We start from the raw sequence: 26,114 nt of genomic DNA, 5'->3' as shown, positions 1-26,114 counted from the left end.
TTGAGAAACTGCAGCTTTCCCTGAAAAGCTCTTGGCTCAGGATCTCCTAAAGAAAAGTTGTCCAAGAATATTTAATCTGGTCCAAAGGGAACGACTTGTTCCATGGAGTAACACAGAAAGAGAAGCATGCACGACTTCTAGGATTTGTCTCAATTTTACTTCCAGGTATAGCCTGTACATCTGCCTTGTTGGCTGATGGGAATGTTTTGGGCAGAACTCATTTTCTATAGAAATATGACCTTGTTTGCAAGTAAATCATAAGGATAATAGAAATATTCCTTTCCCCCCTCCCCAAATAAAGCTTACCCATGAATGTGTTCCAGCTTGCTATCCCTAGATTTCAAAACATATAGCTGCTATGATGGAGGCAACAGTAGCTTCTTTAAGTGTAGACTACTGATAGATAGATTAGGTACATATTTTCTTGTGATTTAGTTCACTACTTGTGGGTTTCTGAAGTAACCCTTTTTTTCTCTCCATCCATTAAATATGGTGCTTTTTCTATATTTGACTGACTGGTGATGCTGAAAACACCAGAGAGAGTTTATGCAGTTCCTTAACCCCATGGTTGTGGGAAGTAGAAAGGCTTCCCATTGGCAAATGGCTTCCTAGGGTCAAATTTTATTTTAATTTGGAGTCAGACCAAGCTTTGTCAGAACACGAGAGAGAATCTCTTGGGTAGGTACTTGGGGTGTATATGGAGAATACAGCCCCTGGATATCATCATGGTGATCCCCATGCCAGCACTTCAGCATCTTCAGCACAAGCTGAAACCCTCTGGGGTGGGGGGGAGATGCTTGGATACCTGGGCTCCAGGACCGTTTTCTTCCTCCTCTATGCTAGTAGGCACCAGCAACTTTCACTGACTTCTGTATTAATCTTCATGCTTGCAAACAGGCAGAGATGGCGTTTTTCACTCTGTGACAGCTGTGGGGTGGCTTGTGACGATGGGCCCAAGCACAGGAGGCGCTCACAGCTTGGTGGGGAACAGCAGCTTGTAACAGTACCACGATTAAAGTGTCAAGTTACTGCTCTTTTGTATTATACGTAGACTGTAAAAGATTAACGCAGGGTGATTTATCTTCTGTTGGATTCGCTTGACAGTGAACGAGACTGTAACCAATTTGCCTGGAGCAGGGGAGCTCAGAATAAACCCTAGAGGTTTAGGGAGATTGCTCGCTAGGGGGACAGACAGATGGACAGACCACCTCAACTGGACGGCCCCCTACGTCCTTCCATGTCCTGGGGAAGTCACTTCTGAAAATAGTAATGGAGCGTTTTGTGGTCACTTTTGACTGTTAAACCTTAGTGTTTTGAAGCTTCAAATAACCTTTTCCATAAAGTCATCTCAGACCAGCAAGTCCCATTGCCAGACCAGACTGTAACACTTCAGTTTGCCTGCACTTTCTGTGACTTCCCAGTTGCCTGCATTTTTTTTTTTTTTTTTTGCTAAAAGTTTTCTAACTCAAAACTGCCTGTCAAATTTATTTTGTTTTCTGTCTGTGGGTTTTCTTGGTTTTTAGTCTAAAATTTGCCTTTAATACTATGAGGTGTGGAGCGTCACGGAATTTTTTTTCCTTCTGGGCACTCAGTCACAATAGCAGTCCCTGGCAGTACTAGGGAAATATCCTTAACCCTGATGGTGACCAGATTGTGAGCGCTGCCCTTTGCCTGCTGTGAGCATCGTGTGCATATTTTGTACTCCTGGTTGTTAAATGGGGATATATAAATGCAAGAGCCGAGTAGGGAAGCACTGCTGATTGGCAACCAGCATTAGCCAAAGGTCAGTGCTAATTACTCTGCCTCGTTTGCATGAGAGGCTTTGAAAGATAGAGAAGAAAGTATCTGTGGCGTTTTCTGCCAACAAATTACTTGGCTGACAGGAGGATGTCACCGCTCATCAGTACCGATAGACTGCAAGTTGGTACTTGTGCAATTAAGCAGGATAGAAATATTGCCTCAGAGAGTTAACTTTCTGGGAGTAATTACCGTAGGTGTCAACACATGCTGATGAAAAGGAAGAGGATGTATTTACTATATATGAGAATCAGGGTTATGAATGATTAGACAGTTGTTTAAGATGATTGCCTCTCTCTCCAGCCCATCCTTTCTTCCTCTTGTTCTTTCATGTTTTACTGCCGATTATGCCAGGGAGGGATAGAGGGCCACATCTACGCTAATTAGGCATTGCTGATCAGAGTTTTAACTGTTTCTCATCTAATTGAACCTTTGGAGCTTTAGTGAAAGATTTAGGCTTTCTTTTTTTAGCCTTGCCTTACAGACATACCCCTGCAGTTCTGGTAAAGGCATTGCAGAGCTGAAGTTGGAGCAACTGGAACAGCAACACAAGGGAGGCCTGGAGGAGCTAAAGGAAAAACTGACTTTTGGAAGAAAACTGAAGGCAGGAGGCCCTTAATTAATAAGACCAGTGGCTTTGGATGTTTCATGTTCTGCATGTCAAATTTCCATTACCAGAATTTCAGTGGGGGGTAGGAAACTGGCCTCTGGAAACTAAACCCCTCAGGGGTGTATGTTGACACTGAAGGTGAAGGCCATTTTTGGTTTGCTTTTTTTTTTTTTTGAGGAAGTAAAACATAACTTCCAATGAAAGGTTTTGTTCAGTAGCATTGGTAGGATGAGGCTTGGCTCCAGCAAATAAAATATTGCCAAAGATATGTCCTGGAGCGTGTCAAGCCTTGTCTATATCCATGTTACCATTGTGTGCTTGTCACTCTGGGCAAACGCTGCTGAGCCTCTGCTGTTGAAGAGCTGGGGTTTCCTTTAGTGTGAATTGTGCAAATTCAGTTATTTAAATCTATGCGCTCCTTTTTTTTTGATCTTCACCTGAATAAAACTAAAAAAAATAGCAGTAGCCTCTTGAATCTGTCAGATGAGCTGAAAAATACTTTTTTTTCCAAATGTGTCCCTAGCTCATCTCTGTTATCGTTACATATTTAAACTAGATGCATGGGGTTCCAAATAGCCTACCTACCTACTTATTAAGTTACAGAGACTTAGAGTTGTGCAGAAGCCAAGTGTCCAAGCTCTGCTGTCACTGAATGACAGATGAGTGCGAGTCCTTTACGCTTCTTTGAACGTCACCACCTTTGTGTTTGTCCTGTGCACAGGACGTGAGCATGAAGTCTAAAACACACATCAAAAACCCCCTTGCAAAGCAAAGCAGTGGCTGTAGCCTCACATAAATCAGAGCTTTGACTTACCCTTTGCATAAGGGGAAAGAAAAGCTTGGAAATCGTACTTGGAGACAAAGAGCTGCATGTCGTCCTCTGAGACAGTACAATTTATCATACATGAGGATCATGTGTGTGGCCAAAGGCAATGCTTAGTGGAGCAGGGCGATGAATATTTCGCCTGTCCTACTGTGGCACCCGTACCCCTGTGTATTGGGGAATTGCACCGTGTTGTTTTCCTCCTCCTTTTGGATGTGGCGGGGCAGGTATGGCATCTCCTGGAGTTGGGGGTGCTTTGGGGTCCTGCCCTGTTAGTGTGAGAGAAGGGCTTGCTGCACCTGAGCCCCTGCATGTTTCTTCAGCTACACTGTCCCCTCTCACCGAAGTGAAGAACCCAGCTCTCTCCTGGAGAAGCAAAGGTACACCACATGCTTCTGTGCAGGAGCAATTTTGAATCAGTTTACTGGTTGATAAAATACCACATTGACCTCATCAGCATAATCTAATACAGGCCCAAGTCTTTGGGGTACCCCAAAATTACTCTGCTATGAGCAATTTTCAGTGCTGATTTAAATGATATTTTGATGTCTGAATAAGCCTCGTACCGAAAGGAGTGAGAAAAAAGCTGCTCTCTCCTGCTTTGCTTGGTTGCACAAACTTTAACTTTGTCTTTTGTAGTTACGGTTATCAGATATTACTCATGCTTAGAGACAACATTTAAGTTGTAGGACAATGTGGTGAGCTGAATGGTTAAATCAAAGTCAAAAATCATCAGATGGTAGAGCACAGAGGCTGAGAAATCGAAGTCTTGAGCATAAGCTTGGAGCGGGGTCAGAAGTAGGAAGGCACAGTTGTCATCACCAGAATGTTTAAAAACATGGGAGCAAATGAGATCTAGTGAAAAAGGCAGAAAGAGGAGTCTGAGGATAAATCTTGTGGAGTTTGGCAGGCAGTTAGAGAAGCACTGAGGAAAACAAGTCTTGCAAAAAGTGCTAGGGCTAGAGAGCACTACCTTGATAGAACTGAGGAACTTCTTTTATGTAGTTTACATAGCATTTTTGGTTTTGACTGTGCTGTGGCTTGTTAAAGACTTACAAATTCCCTTGTTTACATTTTGATGTTTGGTCTTCTGATAAAAAGAAAGACGTTTAGAGCAAATGATAATTTCCAGATGGAAAACCTTTCATTAATTTCTAACTCAACTGCATGAGAAGTATGTGAGGTTTTATTTCAAGCCCCTTCATAAACTAAAAGGTGTTGCTGATGGCATGCTTATTTTCATATTTGATTAGTAAGCACATTAGAAACTTAATAAAGAGCAAGACTCTGGGGAGGGGGAGGAACGGATGGACATTCCTCTCCACTTAGTGCTATCATTTGTCACTCAGTGCTGTTAGATTAAAAGCAGCATGGCTGTAGCTCAGCTATTATCTACAGCCACTTAAAGGCCAGCAGTTTCAATTTTAAAACCTCTTACATTTCTGTGGATTTCAGTAACACATCTTCACCCATGGCTGCCCAGCTTTTTATTCACTCTGAATGAAGGAGAAATGGAAAGCTATCTCTACTGTGTGTCTTGAAGAGCTCCCAGCAAGAGGGAACCCAGTGTGTTGGGTCTGAGTGTGTTGTTTGAGGGTTGGTTTTGGTTTCTTGGGAGGTTTTGTGGTGTGGTTTTTGTATTGATGTTTTGGGTTTGTTTTTTGGTTTTGGTTTTTTTTTTTTTTTCCATTTTTTGTCTTTGGAGTAGAATTGGGGCAGTAGCAGTGGGTTGAGTGCCAGGGTTGAGTAACACTATGGTCACTGGTGGGAACATGGTGATGGAAGCAGCATTAAGTGTCTGCTGGAACTACCTGTATTATCATGAAAGCACTTCCATTCCTTTTCCTCTGTAAATGCAGTGATACCTTTGTGGTAGGGACAAAAAGACTTAATTAAAGGGAGATCTTTACAAAGCTGATATCACTGTTTATTCCGGCTTTTCTTTCTTTCACGTTAGGTAGTAAATCTCAGTTAATCCTATATAGCAATAGACGATGGGGCCAATCGATGGGGGGGTTGTCTGCCCAAAACCTTGGGTGTCTGTATTTAAGGGGGGCTGGAGAGGGGGCTGAAGGATGGAAATCCAGCTCAGTTACCTTTTTGGTATATACTTACCTATATGGAAGTATACCTTTTCGCATACTTCCATATGTCCTTAGACTCTCATGGCTCCCACTGAACAACCACATTGATCAATAGAATAATTCTTTATTGAGCAGAAACAATTCCTAAAAATGTGTTGAACTGACTCATGGCATGGACTATTTTAATGCACCACAAGGAAACTTACGAAGAGTTCATTACACTGGCAGTTGAGCAAATGTAATAAGGAAAAATTGTATGATTATATATTTGAGGATAGAAAGCAATTTGCAGACACGTGCCTTAAAAGGTATCAGGTCCCTGAACCAGGAGATCTCTTAGAGTTTTATACTTACAGAGGCTAGGAGACTTGTCAAGGTAAAATTGTTAGGATCAAATCAATTTTCATAAATGATCAAGTCCTGAAATATTTTAATACTGACAGAGATAAAAATCAGCTAAGGGAAGAACAATTGATCTGGCCTTCAGGTGATTGTCCAGTCATGCATAGCTTTTCTAGTAAGAGCAAATAAGCATTCAAGGCAAGGGATACTGGCAACGTTTTTGCTGTGAGCAGTGCTCTTAATGCATAGAGCAAGGAATCCAGTAAAGTAGAAAGAGGATAAAATCTCAGAAGCAGAGTTACAGAAACAGTTGTGCAGCCCAATGTCCTGATACGAGACTTCTCTTTTTTTTTTTTCTTCCCCTGAGGCTTATTCTACCAAGAACAAGGTCTTGACCTAAAGACAACTCCAAAAACTCATAATAAAGCAGTCATCTGTTGATGTGCATGAATTACTTTATCTAAATAACACTAAAGGAGTGCCTGAGAGCTGCTACTACATTCATCTTACGGAGCTTACAGGTTTGCTCTGTGAAGAAAAATCCTTTGCTTTTTCTAGTGCACCTTGCTCTTTTGAAAGATGATCCAGCTGATCTAACAGGCATTTTAAATCTGGCCATTGGTTGACTGCAATGAGAATTAAACTGGGGCGGGGGGAAAGGGGAGGAGGAATACCTGAGGATGGAAAACCTTAAGGTTTAGATTTCTCCCTGCCAGGAGTATGTGGTTGAAGGAGCAGAGGAGGCACCCGTCTGTTGCTTTGTCTGGAAACCCTCATCCTCCACCCTACTCAACAGTTTTTATTCTTACTGAAATATTAGGAGAAGAACGTGCATCCTGAGAGGGTAAAAGGGAGTTTAAGGGTAACTTTTTTTACATTTCAGCAAATGTGAAATGATCAGAGACTAAAATTATGTCTTGAATCATTAATTAGCTACGTATTAGAGAAAAGGCCTACCTAGATGGTAGGGCTGTATTCACTGAGAGCAAACACAGAGTAGCTGAACTTATTGGAGACTTATTTTGAAAACCCTTTGATTCATTTGAACTACACTGATGCCAGTTTACCAGCTGCAGAGCTCCCCGGCCTACTGGGAAGGTTTCTGCAGAACAGTGACATCTTCTGGAGTCACCGCAGCTCCCCGGCGGTGCTCACTCCTCCCCAGCCTGGAGTCACTCTTTTAGACAGAAAGCTAGAAATACGGATTGGGAAAGTATTATTTTGTATTTAAATATGGAAGAAAGCTCAATGTAGTTTAGATACTGGTTCAGCATAATCTTAGACACCTTACAACCACCTTACTCTCAGGTAAGAAGTACTTGTGCATTGCTAAATAGTAAAAATCAAAAGCTTTCAATCGAAGGTTGTTTTTTTTGGAGTAAGTGTTACGTCAGTGAAATGGAAACAGGTTAGTAAAACAAAACTGGGGACACCGTATATTTTTATTTTTTACTTCTCGGGGAAGAAGAAAGAAAATGACTCTCTGCCGTTATGGCCCTGGTATTATTATACGGAGTCAGTGTACTGAGCTCTGTCGCTTCTGCCAGTAAGCATGGCCAGAGTTGCTCACAGGAGGTGGTGAGGACATTGCTATGAAACACCGGAGAAAATGGGTTGCTGCTTGGGTCGTCCTTGCCAGGGAAGTCCTCTCCCCACTGTAGGCATAGAGGTTCCCCTAACCAGAGAGCAGACCCTCTCAGAAGTGACACAGGGCACTGAATTCGCCTTAAAAAGTTGTTCCAGGGTTGCATGGTCCAAAGTGTGTCTGTGTGTGGAGGAAGGATCCCTGCGTTGAGTGGGAGTTCATCTTGTTTTCATAAACCGCTAGGCTGACTACTTTGAAATGGTTGCAGTGACTCCTGAATTGCCTTTAAATTGGAATTTAATGTCACTGCATTCAAAACAAACAACCTCCATTTTCAGCCTCTGAGTTTGATTTCCTGTATGGGTTTTTGTTGTTTTTTGTTTGGGTTTTGTTTTTTGGTTTGTTTTTTTTTTTTCCTGAGTTTTTTGTACCAGCTTGAGCTGATGTGGTTCATTGCCTCTGAGGCTGTAGTAATCTCTCTGACTGTGGGGAACACAAAGCCCTTAGTACTGCGGTGGGTTAGAGTTCCCTGCTTTTACTGCCTCTGTTGCCTTGGACTTGACGATCAAAAAGCAAAAGCCAAAAAAAGACGCCACCCCAAACCTAACACGAACTCCCACACCACATTCCCTCCCAAACCTCCCACAACACTAAAAAACAACCCCAATGCAAAACTCTTTTCTTCTGTGGGTAGTGCTATACGTAGGCTTTCTGTGAATTGATATGTAAATAGTTCAGAAACCAAAGTGAGTCGAGGGTTGATGATGACTGTGCAAGGAGCCAGCCACGTCCTGCTTGCTCATGCCACTCAAGGAACGCCACCCCCACCCCCAAAATCCCCTTCTCAGCGCTTCCTCCTTCTGAGAGATTTATTTTTACTGGCATGTGCTCTGCTGTATCATTCAGGCTAAAGCTACACCAATCACTAATGTTTTAAAGTGCATTCAAGCCTCTAATTATCAGAAATGAAGGAGATATTTAGCTTGTTATCCTGTTTTAAAATTCTAATGGAACGGCACTGAAGCTGTTGTGGTTATTTTTCTTTTTGTTAATATGGAATATGTAAATTTTTGAGGCATTAAAAATGTAACGTGCCACCTCCCTTTGCAGGGCAACAATCTGACGTTAACTTGTCTTAAATGTAGCAACCAAAGGGGAATAAAAAATCCATTCTACTGCTCTGTACTGATGAAAGTGCTTTTACGTACTTCCTTTCAGCCTGATACTATATAAACCCTACAATATTCAACCAAAACAAAAAAAGCCCAACAACCAAAACTAAACGACATCAGTAAATAACTACTAGTGATGTTACAGGAAAGCTAGCTTTAGATGGAGGGTTCCTCAGCCTTTTTTCTATTCTGTCCAAACTCTTTGCATCTGTGGCTACATCAAGAATCTTTGCAGTTTCATGGTGCAAGATGCCAAGGACATCTTGCATGGCACAGATCAGAAATATTTGTATTGTTTGTTCTTGGAGGTTCCACTGAAGGAGCCTTCTCCCAAAAACCACGGCAAATATGGATAAAGATATGCAGTCTATGCTCTAAAGCAACTAATCCCACACAAAACTGACAAAACTCAGGGCAGGGAGGGAGAAAGAGCAATTCTATCTGCTTTTTTTGTGTATATATATATATGTCCTCTGAGCACAGGGACAAGGAGTCTAAATTTTATTTGCTACTGGAAACTCGTATGCCCTTGCAACTACTTTAAAAAATGGAAGGCTGGGATTTAAACTTCTTGCAAGGCCTATTAGTGCAGTACCCTTAAAATTAGTGTGTGTCAGTGACTTGCTCAAGGTTACACAAAAAGTTGCTAGCAAACTTAGGAGCTGAGGCCTGGTGGTACGACGCTGCTGTTCTGAGGGGGCTTCGACACCCTCCTTCCTTCTTGACTGGTGTTTGGTGTAGAAACCTGGAATATTGTGTTTGCATACATAGTGGCTGCATACTGTGACTCAACTGGTATCAAACAATAGACTGGCACTATTCTAGTCTGCTTTTTATACACTGACCAGAGCAAAATTGGAGACAGAGGCACAATACTGCTATAACAAAAGTAGGCATGGTGGGAATGCGTGTGTTTAATCCTGGAGGAGTGCAGGTCTTCTGTGATGCTTTGGCTTTTGGAATTACTTCACTAAAATCCTACTTCCACGTAATGGCAACATTTTGAGTTATGTGATGAGAATGGGAAGTGAGGATTAAGTATAGTGAATGTTTCTAATACTGATGTCCTCAGTATATCTATGGGCGGTTAATAAACATCAGATCTTATTTCTCAAAGAAAAAATTGGATTTTTTTTCAACTGTGTGATAATACTGTAAGCAATGGATTGTTATCCTACATGACTTCAGTGTTTAATGTAACATTTTCATTAAGTTTAATAAAATGTGTTTGTGTACTGTGTAAGATTGACAGCATCTAGTAGGCTGCAGTGAGATAAACAAAGGAATTTCACATTCAGGTGGGGATGTCAGAGGAGTCTTAATAATTAGATCCAACATTCACAGGGTCCAATTCACCTTGAAAGGATATCGGAGCAGTCTATGAACTCTGTGTACTGCCGATATGCAGTCACACTTCAGTTCTTTGGTTAAAGAGTAGGAAGTGTTTTAATTCTCTGTAAAGCAAAAACCAACAGAAACTTTTATGAAATGGTGTGATACATCTACGGTGACTTCTTCCAAGCATCGTTTTTTGTCTGTGTCACTCACCTGGAAAAGCCTTTGCTAGCATTCAATCTTTCCCAAGCACAAGGTCTTGATCCAAAAGCAGGCATCCCATCGACTGGATCAGAGAGCTATCAGTAATCTCTTCCTGATGAATTCACAGTCACTTTAATTATATGCTTTCAGAGGCATGTGTTCAATAAATATAGAACTTCCTAAAATAGTTCAAATTTTTGATGCGGTTGCAGATCTGAATAATTAGAATACAAGCTCTGAAACAGTAACATTCAAACATTTCATTTTTGAAGGATGATAGTGTGTAAGTGCCCTCCCTGAAGACTTTTTCTTTTTTTTTTTTGCCCCATGATTAATTTGCTTGCATTTCCTTTAATCTGTTGCCATGTGCAGCAAAAAGACAAATTGTGTTTACATTACCCTAGTCCCTCCCTTAATTTCCAAAACAACTGCTTTTATGCACTTCAGGCAGCTTGAATCAGGCCTAATTACAAAGTCCTACATCTGCTTTTAATCTATGGGCTAGCACACAAGGTTGCTCTTGTATTTAGGCTTACACAGTGGTTTCACTTGTTTGTTTATGTTTTGCCTTAAAAATGTATTTGTATAAACATCCACAAGGACAACAACATCCTTACATCTGACATCTGTCATACAACAGCTAAGTAGGATTTCCACTTCCACACTTTGCTGTCTCCTCAAGGCACTTGAGCTCTGCCAGGACAGACACAAAACTCTAAGATAATGAAACTCGCTGAACCCATACTGGGGTTCATTAATGTTAGTCTCTTCTTATTTCAATTTGTATCATCTGTCTTTGGTTAACAAGGAGGAACCCAACTGGCTAAAGACTTGAATAAAGGCATCCCTCTCCACCTTTTGGGTTGGTTCCCTCCATACTGCAAAAAGTTTTGCTGAAATAAAAGATACTGTATAATGGGCATAGGGAGGAAAGATATCTGGCTGCTGGTGTAAGCTTTCTTATGGGTTGCATTGGTCTCAGTTTTCCTTGAAATGGTCATGCGTCCTTGAAGTTCCTGCCCACGCTGCCGATAAGAAGACAAAAGACATCACGGCAAGACAAAGGAGCACACTTCACTGTGAAAACGATAAGCACAGATCTTGTGGGAGGGAAAAGGAAAAGCTTTAATTTTTTTCATCTTTTCATTTTGTGAAAAGTTTTAATGTAAGATTGGGAGCAAGAACTCAAATACTGAAGCAATAGAGCCTTACAATGGGTTGAAGTTCTGGATTTTATCACTCCTACCCAGTGCCCAGTAGCCTCTTACTCCTGCTGAGCACCATTTAATTGTGAACGTTTGCCCGCTTCAGGTCAGCGTTGGGGTCTGCAGGGGCTGCTTGGCCACTTGGCTCTGCTCCTGGTGGCTGGGGAGCATGAGCCCTGCAGCAGTTTGAAAATTCGAAAGAGAGGTGACGAGGGGGAGAGAGTGAGGCAAAACCAAGAACGCTGTTTCCAAAAGTTGGTCTTGTCCCTTAAAACACAAGGGATAGACACTCCTATAATTCAGTGCAGAGTTGTAAGATGCAACTTCCTGGTGGCGTATTACACTTGCTTAGTCACTTATCAACAACGCAGCTTTCTTAAGCATGCGCTGAATATCTTTATCTCACCCTACCATTTCTTTGTTCTTTTTCTTAAACAGAGGGAATATATGGGTGAATAGGAGCACGTAAAATACATGCAGACTTAAGGACAGGATTACTTTTTGTGTTATGGTAGCTCATAAAACTATTTATTTTTTTTTTTTGACTATGATGCTTGACAACAAGGATAAAAATACTTTGCCAAGGAATAGAAGACATTAACAGATAACTGCTCTTATGGTTTGTTGATATTCTTCAAATATCATGGAATAATGCATGAAGCTGTGGAAAACTGTTTCAGAGAATTTCTTGTAGTAAAAGGTTACAGCAGACGAATGGCAGAATTAGCCTTAAAGAGGGAAATGGTAATTTAGAAGTCATTCTTACTACAAGCAACATCATATGGATCAGTGATAAGTCAACTTTATACATGAAGGAAAATCTAAAATTTATTTAGTAGAAAACCAGGATCATATGATATGCCTTGTATGTCAGGTGGCGTTGGTACTGGAGAAGTCCAGGAAAATTGTTTTCTTTCAGGAAAGTGCCCAAAACAAAGACCAACACAATGTCTACTTTCCTATATGGTCCAGATCAAGATATGGAGATATTGTTTGGTTTTGATAAACTGTTTTCTTAACTGGGGTACCAAAGGTTACGTGGGATGAGTCTGGGGCGTAATATTTTTATCTTGTCTCCTTCTATAGTCAAAGGAGGAAGGGGTAAGGAGTAAGCTCAAGGTGTGATCTCAGTCACAAAATGGTGTGAGTTTTCTGGGTGCTGCCATCATCCAAATCAATTGTATGCCTAACTAAATATGTTTACACTGCATACAGGTGCAGTATCAAACTAAAAATGAAACACCATTTCTTTTTCTGATGTTCTAATCTTTTCACTTCATTGTTGAAAGTGTGCAGCATTTTATGGCATTTGAATGCTAGTTTTGTTCTCATCTGATTCCTTGACATGTTTGTGAACAATAGTGTTAATATTCTTTCACCTTTTTGAGCCATTTGTGGGCTTTTTTAGCCTTATAATTACTGCCATTATTGTTATTATTACGAAGTACATGTGCTATGGACTAGATCTACTTTATCTGTTTTGTGGGGTGTCTTTTATTATTATTTAATAAGGTTGTATCAAATTGAGAAGACTGCTGCATTTAAATTACACTCTGTCTTAACATCACGTTCTTCATTTCCTTCATTTCCTCAGTGACTTAATAAGTACTTAAATTAAACAAGGAAAGTGTTCTAACACAGAGGTGAGGAAATCTGGAGTTAAAGCTGCTACCCTACTCTTAATTCACCCGGTGGTGCATAGGCACTCTATTAAGAAACCCACAGAACAGCAGGTGAGCTTTTATCTTATGTTTCTGCAATGTATATACCACATGTGCTACACAGTTCACTGCATATGCTATGTACGATCACCCACTGCTTTGGACCCCTGCTGTACCAAGGTACAACCAGGTGATGTAAGAGGATGGGGAATGGCTGCCTGATTAATACATTGCTGTTTTTCTTGATGATCTCTCTGCTTGCAGCACATTCTTTTAGTGGAATGGGACCTAAAACCGTATTTCCCCCCGCCCTAGTCTCCTATTCTTTCACTCTTTTCTCTCTGTAATGTGTGGAACCTCTTGTTGTGGTCTTCCGCTCATTAGAAACAGAGGTCCTTTCCTCAAGCAGTAAAAGCACGCAAGCCTTTCAGGTTTCCCAAATTACTCTTACAGTTGAAGAACTTAGTCCCGGGGTATGCCAGCTTTCGTGTTGCAGAATGCCGCTGCAATGGTGAACAGGGAATGTAGGTAGCTGCCTCTCTTTATTTCGCCTCTCACACCAAACGCTGTAGCATTTTGCACTACGTGCTTCTGGGCAAAGTTAGTTGTTTTCATGCAGTACTCCTCTGTAAGTTATTACACACCAAATACTTAGTTAGCTGATTAAAGCAATTCACTCTGAGGTAGCTTTCCAGGATACAGGGTTTTAATCTCCAGTAATACTTTCCTTACAATATTATTTAAACCAGAGTAAATGTATGCGAGGCTGGTTTAGCCTGATTCTCCAGCCTTGGCTCCCCATCAGCCCGGACCAGTTAAAAATAAGCTGACCACTTGTGTTTTCTCTCCTGCTGCCCCATCCCCAAGGCTGTAAAATGCTATGAGACACGCAAGTGAAGGCTGCCTCCCTGCCGCGTATGGGGGGCCGGCAAAGCTATTAAGCATCCGCGGTGCTCTGTGTTGCTAATTTCTAAGTCTCTGACTCCGTTTTCTGAGACAGCAAAAGAAAAGGCGAGCAGAGGGTGAAGTCAGAGTAATTCCTCTGACTGCGCACGTTGGGAACTGGCTGTGAAATCTGTGTAGACATACTGTAAACTGCAGTTACCCTCGTTTTGAAAATGCATTGATCAAAGGGACTCTGTCAGTATCTGATTAAGGGCCATGTAAGAGTACTGAAGACATTTCCTTCTGGTTAACAGCTCTGATTACAGGGGGCTCCTGGAGTGAGTTTCCCTGCTAGCAGACAGGCTTGTCTCCAGGCTCCACCTGACGCTATAGGGTTTCTCAATGGCATGGCTTCCTGTTGTTGAAGGCTACTATTCATTCACAGCTTGTAAATCAGTGGCTTGTAAATCAACGGATGAAAAAACTACTGTTAGAGAAATGTTCCTCAGCAAATTCCTCTCCCTCCCCCAGATATTTGTTTTCCCAGGGCGTATAGTTCATGATCATGGAAAAATATTTTAAAACTCAACATGTGTAACTAATGATAGAGGTGGAAATGAAGGACCATACCTTCTTCATTACCTGGGAAATTTGCTGTAACTACTTTAATGCGATTTTGATTTTTGTTGTTGTTATTTTTGTTAGGATTGGGTTTGTTTTATAGTAGAGACAAATTAACATTTCTAAAGCTAACAAGAAATTGACTTGCATATCTCTTTAGTGCAGTAACCAGAGCGACTGAAGGCTTAATGTAAGCAAGAAGCAGAGAGATTTGGTGTTGCTTAGTACAGATTTTCCTGCATAACTGATGGAAATAGTGTTAAGAAGCTCTGCCCTGATGAATGCATCCAGGTGACTATCAGCAGCTGCTACTACTGCAAAGAGCACAATACATCCAGTGAAAATACCTCGCAGGGGCTGGAGAACACCAGGAAGCTATGATAATTAGAGCACAACATTTGGTAGCCAAACCTCAAGAAGCACACACATGAAAAAATATAACAAGCTCAGACTGAATTACTGCCAGACACGCTGCTTATCTCATGTAACACTGAGAAATGTGCCATGCATGTCATTTTTATTATTAACTCTTGTCTGTGTAAGACAGCAGGCAGAGTTGTGTGCTGTCCTGCATGGTTCATGTTGCACTTGCAGAAACCCACTTACCGGGACAAATTTGAAGTAATCTCGGTAGTTAATACCACCAACCTGAGCGCAGCCCACACTGGTGTGTGCAGGCACCTACAAAGGCTCAGGGTCCCCTGCTCTATTATGGATGGAGTCAGCGGGGCACAGCGGTGCCTCCCTGCCCCTCAGTCCAGATGTGCTCCTGTCCTTACCCCGACCACAGCTGGAGCTACCTTCTTCCACCAACCGGAGCAGCCCTGCCTCAGGCCAAAGGAACTGCACCTTTGCAGTGCTCTCACTTCAGACCATGATGCCAATGCAGTCTTCTGCACTTCTTGAACAAAATCTGCAGCTAGTGTTCACTGTGCTTTATGCTTTTATGGCTAGAATAGTCCAGTGCAGTTAAAAATTGTATTCTCAGTATCTAAGCTTATTTAACATGTACCAGACAGTTCTTTTTGTACTGAGCCCCATCATTTGCTACAGAGCGAGGGAATGACTGGAAAAGGGCCATCAGAGTAGGGGATGAGATACTGCTGCAGCCATAGCCCTGAAAGAATTGATGTGATTTTGTAGGGGGAAGGAACAGATAAAGAAGGCATAGAGAACAAGCTGAGGCAAGAATTGAGTGAGCAAATGAAAGATAGTAAGGACTGGTGCAAGTAAGGAAGAAAGGAGAAAAGTTTGAAAAGGAATACAATTTTTCATTTGTTTAAAAGATAAAATATGTGACTGTTGCTTAACTTCCTAAAGGAAAGCATGGTGATGAGGCATAAGGTCTACAATCTCTGTTCTTACTGGTTGTCAGGATGTCTTTGAGACACGTCTTTCTGCATCAGAGGTACGTAATTTTCAAGTGTATGATTTAAAAATTAAATTAAATAAAATCTTCCATGGAAAGTAGGTTGCTTTCTGAAAATAATCTCATTCAGTTGAAATCACAATGTCTGGCAGACAATTATAGTTCCAGTATTCCAAACATGCTCAGGTGTATTTCAATTGACAGAATTGCAAAATGATAGTCTAAGACTGATTCTAACAGACTGCGTTATTAAAAAAAAAAAAAAAAAAAATATCAGAACACCTCCCTGTCTCCCCCAGTTAGTAGCATTGGTGGTGTTTACAAGAAGAAAAGGTGGCCTGAGCACAGGTAGAATTCACATAACTAAGTATAATATTCTTGGCACAACTTCACTGGTGTCGTTTCTGCTTGCATGATGAGTAGGAGCACCTTCCCTCTCTCTCTTCCGGTAAGGATGTTGCTTTCACTTTTTTTTTTTTTTGGAGTAAGTTTTCCAAAGGGAAAGAAAAACAGTATAATTAATCTTAGGAGTTATCCTCTTGCTGTGTCAAAAGAGGTGATGTTTGCTCTCTTGTAGGAGGTAGTAGGTACTGGGTAGGTATGTTTACTTTATGGAACACAAGAGCAAACTCATTTTACTACTGTTGCTGCAGCTGAAGAAAGATATCAAAGCAAAAAAAGCTGGAGTAGACTAGCTATGGTTAAAATAGAAAAGGAATCTTTCTGTTTTGCTCTTGTCTATAACCATCAAACCATTAATTTTGAACTTAAAAAATACTTGCTATATTGTTACTCTTGATTATCCAGTTAGTTATGCATACTGTGCTGTTATTTGTTCCCATAAGAAAAATCTCGAAGTGTACTTTGAAGTAAGGTATTCCGAGATGCAAGAAAATGTGCTCCCTAAAATGTATTGATAGCTTTCAGTCGACACTGGGATAGCAAGAAAACCTCAGCTAAGGAAAGAATAATGTGCTTAATTTCACAGTTCTTAGAAGTGTTGTCTCCAAAAGCACTCTGTCTATGCTCATGCATAACACTTACAGTGAATGCATAAATCTCTTTGGATTCATGTTCCTAATAAAAACAAGTAAAATAATTTTCATAAGTGAAATCAGAATTGAACTTGACATATAAAATAGTTGGATGATGTTTTTCTCTTCTCCATAACTTCTGATTTTCCTGCTCATCTCCATTTCTTGGTTTTAATGGAGAATAAATACAAACGTACTGAAATGCCATGATGAAGGGTTGCATTTGCAGTATTTCCATTAGTAAAGGCTAGAAATTTGGTGGCACCTCCTCCAGTTCAGCATGCTAAACAAGCCCTAGAGGGTACCTCAACTTCTGGGTGTTCACATAAACCAAGATCTCAGACTTTGAGGTTTTCCAGTAACTACAAATTGAGAGAGATTAATTGTTCTCTAACTTTCTCCCCTTAGCCTCTAAGAACTTCTGAAAATGATTGTTTTTATTGGTCTTACATCTAGGGGTAAAATTTCTTGAAGTTAGGTATTCACAGACGTAGTCTTGCTTCCATGCAGATGAGTTAAGCGTAAAGTCCACTCAAGCCCTGTGACACTTGACCCTTCAAAGTCTGCTCATTCACCTGAAAAAGCTGACCTGGAGTTATGCACTTTTTCCTGTATTCTGCTGTATCTTAGGGAAATCCAGTGCACTTTACTCGGTAATACTGTGACTCGTACCTACCAATTTCTGAAACTTCTATTACTTCTTCAAAATTGGACCCATGGACATAAATTCATGTAGAAGTAATTTATTTTGAAGTCATTTTAACAGGCTTAGGTACTAATTAGTTTCGATTTCTTGATTACTGTCTTTAATCATTTTGTGGCTGGTCACTTGACCCTAATGACTCAATCTTTCTAATTTGATTAGGAAGCTGTGGGCATTGGTAAGACTAGTTGCCTGAATATAAACTGCTTCTGGAAGAACCTTCAGCATAAATGTCAAAAGAATAGCTCCTTAGATCCATCATTCCCTTCTTATTTGTACTTAGTGCTTTCCCAATTTAGTAACCGAGGACTTCTAGGAGACCTGATGGGTGCTCAATCCTTTTTGATGTTGTGCTAGACATACCCCAAGCTGAGTCGAGACATGGATGGTACTTCATCACTGAGCAGGGGAAAGGCCTGTATGTAATTACTGTATCTGTTCTCATGGTATAACTGCTTTCCCTAGACAGAGTCCTTAAAGAGATAAAATAAGCTTAATATCAGTAAGCGATTCAGGTATGTCCATTCTATTATGAGAGTCATGTTACAAACTTCTTTCCGCTATTTGTGATTCGGTAGGAGTTTAGCGTTTAATTTTCCCTTGGTTCCTGCTGTATCTCTTATTTATATAAATAGGAAACTTATGAAAATACAGTACATGAGATATTTTTGTATTGGATGATTTTTTTTTTTGCATGTGTGTGTTTTGCTTCATAATTTTTCAGTTTCTTCTCGTATATGTGTCTCTTTTCCTTTTTTGGGCCTCTGCTTTTGGGTTGGTTGGTGGTTTTTGTTTTTGTTTTGTTTTTTTTTTTTTCTTCCTCTGTCAAAGGAGGAAGAAGACTTGTCTTCTGTTTCTATTTGTCACATTTCCTTCTCCCTCCGCCACCTTTTCCGCCCTCTGAAATCTTCATTGCTTTTAGCTTGGGTTTCATTTAATCATTACATTACTTCTTGGTAGAATTTGCATAAGAAGAGATGATCTGCAATACTAGTGGAAATCAAATCATGGGACTGTACTCCATTTTCAGTTTCTTGTACTGTTGGAGTTTGTATGTGCAAGGATTACATGGCGTTTGGCCAAGAACATGTTATGCTGCCCTTGCAGGAATTTGATGGACTTTAATATATTAAAGAAGTGTGTAATCAAGGCAAAGCTGCTGAATCTAAGCACTTGCTATAGATGCAAAGAGCACTATCGCTTCAAAGCCTTTCAGAAATTGTATCTTGTTCTTATAATACCTCTGGAATGTGACTGTTTAGAGTTTCAATAATCTTTTAATTAGTCATTTTGCAATCTTAAGTGGCTGTGGTTGAGGATTTTTTTTGGGGGGTGCTGATTGGCTTCATTTTTGAAAAAATCTCCGTTTAAAATGTTACTGAGGAACCTCAAAGTTGCAGCTGAAGAAGACTGATATTTTAGGTTTTTTTTCTTCTGTCTGGTATGGAGGCAGTAATCTCTGAGAATGGAGTTGAGGAATTATTCAATGCTACAACTAAGTTTGTTAACATCTCCCCAGTTTTATAAGGAGAGAAACAGACACAACCATTAGCTAGCTACTGATGTTCATGATGTGTTGGCCAAGATGAAAAGCCGATTAAAACTGCATACTGCTATTGTGAGCTACCTGGAGGCATGTCAATTGTCCAAGGTGGATGAGGATGTTTGGTCAAGATGTTTTTTGGTTTTTGGTTTTTTTTTTCATGTTGGGATCTAAATCAGAAATGGTGATAAGAATGTGAAGGAGAAAATTAATCAATATCCATGGAATTGGGTTCAGATCATTGAGACTGTGGGCACAGGGGTGTATTTTTTGTTATGTGCAGCACCAAATGAAACAGACTTTGGGTCTTGTATGAAGCTTTAGGAAAAATTGCTGTAGAGAAATGTTTGCTAAGTAATTGGTTTATGATAACACGCATCTCTAAGAATCCCTGCTGCATGCTGAAGGGAAAATGCTTGTGGTATAGGGACACTTTCACACATCTTGAATGTGTGAAATATTAGTGCATGGTACATAAAGGCATTATAAAGGTTGATAAGAATTCATGAAGGCAATAAGCTTTCCTTTTCTATCACACTATATCTAGAGAAAGAAAAATATTGTTAGACTGACAACACCTTTTCCTATATAGCTTCTTCATACTCTTTTCAGTGCATAATTCTTATCTCTGTGGTTGCTTGAGCAACAATCTCTTGGATGCATCATGCAGGGTTCTCCACTCTCTGGAGTCTGCAAGTCACTGCAGAGAAATATATGTTCTTCAGGTGCACCCCTTTCACACCACTTTTTCCTGCCTCCGAAGACTTCTTGGCCTTTTTTTCCTGACCCTCCTCCCCCGTATCCTTTCATGAGCTATATACATTCCAATAGTTAAGACTGATATTTTTTTTTTAATTTTTTTTTTTAGAGGGAGCAAAACTCTTATTCAACATATTTATAATGACAGCATTACATTAGATTTGGGGCGGGGGCAGGCAGGAGCTTCGTATAGCTGTTTCCGACTTCCAGCTGAAGCATACTAGCTACCTATTCCCGGTTGAAGTGCTTTTTTTTTTTTTTACTTTTTGTAAATTTAAATGTCTTTTATCTGTAGGGGATTACAAGAAATTTATTTTATATTATGAGATGGCAGCTCTGCCTCCTGGGATTGAAGCAAAGATTTAAAGTATTTTCTATCTCTCATTTTGTTTCTCATAACCTATATTTATTCTGTATGTCATTAATAAGTTGAAGCCCTTAGGAAGAGACAGAGCAGCCCAGTGAAGAAAGCAATGGAGTTAGGTCTTGGGTATGTGCGATTTACTGGCTTGGTTATAGTCCATTGTGTGGCTTTTCACAACTTATTTCAGTTCCCTGTACATATTACTATCATAGTTTCACAGTCCTTTAAGATTTTTTTATGAAAGTGCTGTAGAAGAGCTGCATATCGCTCTAGGAGAAAGGGAGTGAATGACAAGGCTGAAAAAGACCTTTAAATATCTATATTTCTTCCTCGCACTTTTTTGCAAACATGCTACTAGAAATCCTAAGAGTTTGGAATAATCATTATGGAGTCTGATATCTTTAAAGAGAAATAAAATAAATTAATAAAAAAATAATTCAGAAGCCCAAACTCCAACCCACCCACCAAAAATTTTCCAGACCAGGCTGTGCAACAGCTTATTATTGTTGGCTTTATCTCATCTAGGAGGATGCTGTCCACAGTAAAATGAAGTTGTACAAGATCACAGGGGTTCTCATCCTATTATTTATAGACAGAGTTCATCATTCCTGGCCTGGTCCCCTGGAGGTGAAGGAGAGTTGCTGCAGACAAGGGAGGTCGTCTCCCTGTTTCCCATGGGATGCTGCCCCAGGTCTGACGGGTGGGCTGAGGGTGACTGGCAGGAGGAGAGGGTTGAAAGAAATGCCGTCAGGCTGAGTGCTATAAACCTGCACAGCCTCATTACTCAGGGATGGCCAAAGTCCGCAGCTGATCTGAGATGGGGACAATAGAAAGCAAAGACCTGGGTGGAAAAAGCAGGAAATTCTCTTTCCCCATGGGATTCAGTGAGAAATTGAATTTTATTTTTCTTTTCGATTGTAAGATTCCTCCATGATGTTTTGCTCTCCAGTTGACTTCAGAATGCTGAAAGCTTGCATGGGGTGTTCCTCTAGTGACTTTGTTGCAGGTTTGGGTTCAGTTCCTTAATGGCTATTTTAATGAAAGATAAAGATTGAGGGGATGCATGCATCCCTATTGTTAGGGCATAAGAAACCTTCAGTGTTGGGGGGAAGATGGATCAAAATCCTTTTTTCACAGAAGGCCAGGGCAGCTACTTGTGTAATTCTTTTTGTCTTTTTAGGTATATGTGTTGTCCATTATATATTGTCAAAGTTAAAATATACTGTCATCTCTGTTTCTGAATGCACTGATAGCAGTGCTTTCTGTTGTGGTTTGTTTGTTTGACTTGTGGGTGAAACATAGGGGAACCCACAGATGGCATCTAATATTTAGGCAGGAAGAAGTCAGCATCAATATCACAGAAGAAAGTGTTATAAATAGAAAATGTGTCTGTAGAAGAGCTAATTAATTTACAGTGAAAACACTAAGCAAGATAACTGGTGCCAAATTCTCACAGGAATATTTTAAACTGACATTTCTCAGTCTTTGGAAGAACTTTCATTCTGCTTCAGCATGAAGAAGTGTAAAGAAGCCGTGAGAAGTCTGACAGTGTGTTGCAAGCTTTTCTGACTACTGGTTCTGCCAACTTAAACTCTCTCTTGGTTGTACAGCATGTGCTGGTAAGAAGAAAATGTGATCAGCTATCGCATAGCTTTTAGTTGCACAAAGCATTCCCCTTTACCTCTTGGGGAAGGAAGCTCAGGGATGCAGTCAGCTCCATCATGGTGAAAAGCTGTTCAGCACATTGGAATTTCTTCCATGTTGATGTGGGGCTATAATCGAGTTAACCAACAACAACAGATGGGTTTGTTCACTTGTTTTTTTTTTTTTTCCCTTGGCACACTTTAAGATCTGGATTTAACATCTATGGCTAAATGATACTTCACCTTGCCTCCCACATCTGGCCCTTTCCTTTGAGCCCTGGATGCAAATGAATAGTGCGTCTGTTCCACGCGCCTTGCCTTAGACTCGAGATCTGTGGCATAATTTGGCCCCAATTTGATAAGATGCAGACAAGAATTCAATCTGCTGTAACTAAACCTCACCATTTATAAACCTCTTGATGATACTGACACTTTAAACTATTTTTTTTTTTTCTCTCTGTGATATATGGGGTAGAAGCAGGTCTGGAGTGAATGCCAGCTAAACTGCAGTATGATACCTTGGGTCATGCACTTGGGGCACTAGCCCATTTGCTCCCTTAATCCCCAGCTCCTGACAAGCTGCCCGGTTTTTATCAGACTGCTGGCAAACTGGAGAAAAATCCACATTGCCATTTTGGTGGTAGCAGCTATGAGTGCTAAGCATCTAGAAGTGACTGATGTAGTCCGCAGCGAGAGGGACTGAAGTCCCCGTTTCTGTCTGTCTTCTATTTTTCTTTATCCTTGACTGACAAGGAACAGCTGTTTCTTCTTGAGGTCTTTTTGCCTACTATCTATAGATTTATTTTTTTTATATATTTAAATTGAATCAACACAAATTTCTCTCTCATTTTGTCTGTGCACTTCATTTTTATGTAATTAAATAGTTCTTTTTAATGTTGACTTTAAATATCCAGCTTTAATATCCAGAATTTATAAATTCCCTTTTCTGCAGTGGGAGGCTCTCAACACTTGTTCAAGGTATGGACTACATGACTTTGAAATAACTAGGGAAACCTTTCAGGGCAATAGAGGTCTTCCTGCTTGGGATAAATTTACTTATAGCGTTTTGTTCTCGGTCTTGCAACAAAGCACTATTTAGTAGTTCTTGAAGAATACCTATGTGAAATATCCAAATAATGAGACTAAAATATTTTGAAATTAAATGTTCATAACTTTACTTTCAGGATTTTTTTTATTGTTCAATTTGCATGCTCATCTGACTTCTTCAGCCACTCTAGTAAGCATGGTAAATGCAGTACCAGATGTTTTAAGAGTCCTACTCTCTCCCTTTAGCATTTGGCAAAGTCGCTGTCTGTTGGACTTATCTCTGGAAATAGCATTCAGGCCTCCTGATGCAATGCGCTCATTCAAATGTTCAGCAGCTCTCATGATTTTTGGCCTCAGTGTAATATTCCCCTTCTTCCCCCTCTTTCGCCTCTGCCCTCTTCCACCTCCAGTCTAAAGCCATATGGACTACTTCACTCTGAGCACTAACCTTTGATGAATATGCCCTTTATTGCTGTTCACTCCCAGAGTTTGCAAGAAGCAAGACTGATTTTGCAACTGGTTTATTTCATATCATAAAATCGTCCTGGGTGAGTGAGGATCACAGAAGTTCTGCATCTGAAAGCTGTTTTTTACCCAATGAACAAGTTCACCAAAGTTAATCTTTTCATAGAGCCCAAACCATTCCTTACTAATAAGAACCATGTGCACATCAAATAGCACAGGTCTTGATGAAAGTACTTTGATGCTACAAATACAGAACATCTTCAGGTTAAAAGAGCCAGTGGACCCCCAAAAGGACTTGCTTGATTGACCCAGCCTGTGATGGGCTGTGGGCTGGATCCTCTGCTGCCTCGGGTCTCCTGACGGTGTTTGCCTGTGGGCTGCCAGCTTACAATGGAGGCAGCCAGCCCCCCTGGGATACCCATCTTGCACAGTGGTCAAGAATCCCCTGCACATTGGGGAGAGCAGAGAAGTCCCCCATTGCTTCACACTTAGCTGCTCTCTGAAGGGTGGGAGAAAGTGGAGGTGCAAATGGGGTTTTGGAGACCAGAATCAACGTTCTGTGTTGGGAGACAGGAGCAGGTGGTAGCTTGGCTTGTAGCGTTTCAGTTCCCTTGTGCTTATGCTGTATGCAGCTCCAAGCCATCACCAGAGCAAAGTATATCCAGAGCTCACTTTCTCAAGTGTGTTCCATGAAGCACATCTTTTTTGGCCAACACATTGCTTTTGGAGGCCAGGAAAGATACCAATGGTTTGGGGGATTGCTGAAGAAATGTTTTATACATAATCTAAATTTGAGGTTGTATTAATGCTGATGTCATCACTTGCAACGTCACTCAGCTCTATTTCCTGTTCAGAGTGTAAAGCAGAAACAAACTTGGTGTCAAACTGGAATGATTGTTTGAAAGAGTTCAACCATCTATCCGTGTTTTATGAGAACTGGCCAGGGATGGGGGGAAGGATGGACAAAATCCACTTGGACCAGGAACATGGGGAAGAAATCACAACTGCAACCAGACCATATGCTGTGGCTGACAGGTAAACGTGCAGGCTTTTTGTGCATTTATAACCAAGATTAATTACATCTGCTGTATTACTTTCTACAGCACTGCAACGAGCACACAGCTTTACAAGTTCACCATTTGTGCATCTGGGTGTTTATATGAAATGTTCCGGCTTTATTTCTTGTACTAATTATTCTTTTGCGGCTAAGGACAGCTCCGACACTTATCTCTGTGTAAAAAGATGCGGTCCTGTCTTCTATCACTTCTAATAACTAGACATAATAGCTAATCCATGCCATATAGGTCCCTGCAAACTGATCCGCTTTCCAGTTGTTTCCTTGACGTTGCATGGGATGACTTCTGAAGTTCCTGTTCTCAGACATCAGACACTAAAATAACAGTGTCGGTAAAAATGAAGTACTGGGGTTGAACTCTCAGATGCATTACAGCAGAAGATGCACTGAGGATTTTGAAGGTGGTGTTTTTTTCTGCTCTTACTGTTATTGAGAAGCCATTAGACCCCTGCATAAACTTTACTGATGGTTTTGTTTCTGTGTACTGTCACTCTGAAGGTTCTTCCCAGCAGAGCAGTGGTACCAGCACACAGCCTGTTTGGCTCAGCTCGTGTGCTCTGTGCTGCAAAGGTGTGGGGGCATGTGGGATTTGTGCGGCACTGGCTTTAAGCTGGGTGTAGTCCAAACAGAGTCACTTTTGTTGCTAAAAGGCTGCAAGCTGGAGTTAGCCCAGGGCAGGGCATGGCTGATGCTGTCTCTGCTAGCCCCTCGCACCTCCCCTGCTCCTTCCACCCTCCTCCTTCTCCCAGGTTCCTGCCGCCATCAGTCCATCTAAAGGAAAGCAGCCTGTTAGCGGCAGGGTCCTAGCCAGGATCTGCCCTACAGCTGTGACACAGCTCCAATTTGCAGTTATATTGTGTTCATCTGTAGCTTTATTTTGGTTTTTAGGTCAATAGACAAGGGGTATTGTTGTCCCCCACTCCCTTGCAATGTGCCTCCTCCAGGTGCAATTGGGCATTTCAGGTTCCAGGAGCTCCACCTGGAAGCCATCCTGATGCTGCTCCCCCTGCCCACCCCGCAGGGAGTAAGAGTGTAATAGTTTACACGTGTATTTCAATTATCTCTTCCCTGCTTTCAAGCTATGTTACCTACCATGCATCTATCATTATGCAATAGTGGATTCGGGTACAACATCAAGACTACATTAAAGCCCTGCTTGATTGATTTCTTATAAAGATTAAGGTTGCTGACATTTTCCGCCCTAACTCAAACAGTGCACGCTGGCTTTGATTATTGTCTATTCCACACTGGTATAAATCTGAATCGGTGGACTTAGGCAGATGCAAGGAGAAAATCAGATGTGCCGGCCAGGCCTTTTGATGTCACCAGCTGCCTGCTCCGATTTGCATGTATTACTGCAGAAGGAAAACAGGAGTTCTCTTTGTAACTAATCACTCCAATTCAATAATTAATCTAAAAGTGCACAATCTATGTGATAACTGGAATTATTATGCCAGGTTTCATCACTCTGCCTTCATTCGTATCTCCCTGGTAACTGGCTGCGACAGGGAAAACAATCAGTGGGTTTGCTTAAGCAAAATGTTAAGATGGAAAACACATTTAGCTTTAGGTGCTAAAACTTCTTCTAGAGGGGGAGAGGAGGAGGGAAGTGGGCATGGAAGCTTTGAACCAATGATTCTCACCTTAACACCAGTGCTTTTATATTAGTCTACTGCAAGCAAAATCCTTCCAAGTTTACTCCAGTTTATATTTTTCTGTCGCTGCCTCCTGCTGCAAAAGGGCATGTGCTCCAGTAGAAACCAAGGAAAACATGTTTTACTGAGCGTC

The sequence above is a fragment of the Rissa tridactyla genome, chromosome 1, assembly GCF_028500815.1.
Source record: "Rissa tridactyla isolate bRisTri1 chromosome 1, bRisTri1.patW.cur.20221130, whole genome shotgun sequence".
Classification (NCBI taxonomy): domain Eukaryota; kingdom Metazoa; phylum Chordata; class Aves; order Charadriiformes; family Laridae; genus Rissa; species Rissa tridactyla.
This window is presented reverse-complemented; position numbering follows the sequence as displayed.